At 36.2% G+C, this 2500-nt stretch overlaps 1 protein-coding gene across 3 annotated transcripts in view; it reads left to right on the top strand.

The window, feature by feature from the left end:
• Positions 1 to 2500, top strand: part of zbbx (zinc finger, B-box domain containing) — a 107136-nt gene that overhangs the window by 10472 nt on the left and 94164 nt on the right. The gene's annotated exons all lie outside the window — the stretch shown is intronic.

Genomic DNA, 2500 nt, shown 5'->3' on the forward strand with positions numbered 1-2500 from the left:
GTCCTGTCTACATCTTCTCTCCACTATGTGTTGTATCATAGTCCTGTCTACATCTTCTCTCCACTATGTGTTGTATCATAGTCCTGTCTACATCTTCTCTCCACTATGTGTTGTATCATAGTCCTGTCTACATCTTCTCTCCACTATGTGTTGTTGTATCATAGTCCTGTCTACATCTTCTCTCCACTATGTGTTGTATCATAGTCCTGTCTACATCTTCTCTCCACTATGTGTTGTTGTATCATAGTCCTGTCTACATCTTCTTCTCTCCACTATGTGTTGTATCATAGTCCTGTCTACATCTTCTCTCCACTATGTGTTGTTGTATCATAGTCCTGTCTACATCTTCTCTCCACTATGTTGTTGTATCATAGTCCTGTCTACATCTTCTCTCCACTATGTGTTGTATCATAGTCCTGTCTACATCTTCTCTCCACTATGTGTTGTATCATAGTCCTGTCTACATCTTCTCTCCACTATGTGTTGTATCATAGTCCTGTCTACATCTTCTCTCCACTATGTGTTGTATCATAGTCCTGTCTACATCTTCTCTCCACTATGTGTTGTTGTATCATAGTCCTGTCTACATCTTCTCTCCACTATGTGTTGTATCATATCTACATCTCTCCACTATGTGTTGTATCATAGTCCTGTCTACATCTTCTCTCCACTATGTGTTGTTGTATCATAGTCCTGTCTACATCTTCTCTCCACTATGTGTTGTTGTATCATAGTCCTGTCTACATCTTCTCTCCACTATGTGTTGTATCATAGTCCTGTCTACATCTTCTCTCCACTATGTGTTGTTGTATCATAGTCCTGTCTACATCTTCTCTCCTCTATGTGTTGTATCATAGTCCTGTCTACATCTTCTCTCCACTATGTGTCACACGCTAGATGGTGGGTGTAATGTTATTGTATAATCTGATAGATGGTGGGTGTAATGGTATTGTATAATCTGATAGATGGTGGGTGTAATGTTATTGTATAATCTGATAGATGGTGGGTGTAATGGTAATGTATAATCTGATAGATGGTGGGTGTAATGGTAATGTATAATCTGATAGATGGTGGGTGTAATGTTATTGTATAATCTGATAGATGGTGGGTGTAATGGTAATGTATAATCTAATAGATGGTGGGTGTAATGTTAATGTATAATCTGATAGATGGTGGGTGTAATGTTATTGTATAATCTGATAGATGGTGGGTGTAATGTTAATGTATAATCTGATAGATGGTGGGGTGTAATGTTAATGTATAATCTGATAGATGGTGGGTGTAATGTTATTGTATAATCTGATAGATGGTGGGTGTAATGTTATTGTATAATCTGATAGATGGTGGGGTGTAATGTTAATGTATAATCTGATAGATGGTGGGTGTAATGTTATTGTATAATCTGATAGATGGTGGGTGTAATGTTAATGTATAATCTGATAGATGGTGGGTGTAATGGTAATGTATAATCTGATAGATGGTGGGTGTAATGGTAATGTATAATCTGATAGATGGTGGGGTGTAATTTTATTGTATAATCTGATAGATGGTGGGTGTAATGGTAATGTATAATCTGATAGATGGTGTGTGTAATGCTAATGTATAATCTGATAGATGGTGGGTGTAATGTTATTGTATAATCTGATAGATGGTGGGTGTAATGTTATTGTATAATCTGATAGATGGTGGGTGTAATGTTAATGTATAATCTAATAGATGTGGGGTGTAATGGTAATGTATAACCTAATAGATGGTGGGTGTAATGTTATTGTATAATCTAATAGATGTGGGGTGTAATGGTAATGTATAATCTGATAGATGGTGGGTGTAATGTTATTGTATAATCTGATAGATGGTGGGTGTAATGTTATTGTATAATCTGATAGATGGTGGGTGTAATGTTATTGTATAATCTGATAGATGGTGGGGTGTAATGTTAATGTATAATCTGATAGATGGTGGGTGTAATGTTAATGTATAATCTGATAGATGGTGGGTGTAATGGTAATGTATAATCTGATAGATGGTGGGGTGTAATTTTATTGTATAATCTGATAGATGGTGGGTGTAATGGTAATGTATAATCTGATAGATGGTGTGTGTAATGGTAATGTATAATCTGATAGATGGTGGGTGTAATGTTATTGTATAATCTGATAGATGGTGGGTGTAATGGTAATGTATAATCTGATAGATGGTGGGTGTAATGGTAATGTATAATCTGATAGATGGTGGGTGTAATGGTAATGTATAATCTGATAGATGGTGGGTGTAATGGTAATGTATAATCTGATAGATGGTGGGTGTAATGTTATTGTATAATCTGATAGATGGTGGGTGTAATGTTAATGTATAATCTGATAGATGGTGGGGTGTAATGTTATTGTATAATCTGATATGGGCTAAATGACAATGGGATGGCCCTAGTGCCCTATAATGATACGTCATAATTGCAGTAGTTATGGCTGTCTCACACACACACACACACACACACACACAC

The sequence above is a fragment of the Oncorhynchus keta genome, chromosome 1 (genome assembly GCF_023373465.1).
Source record: "Oncorhynchus keta strain PuntledgeMale-10-30-2019 chromosome 1, Oket_V2, whole genome shotgun sequence".
NCBI classification, from domain to species: Eukaryota; Metazoa; Chordata; class Actinopteri; order Salmoniformes; family Salmonidae; genus Oncorhynchus; species Oncorhynchus keta.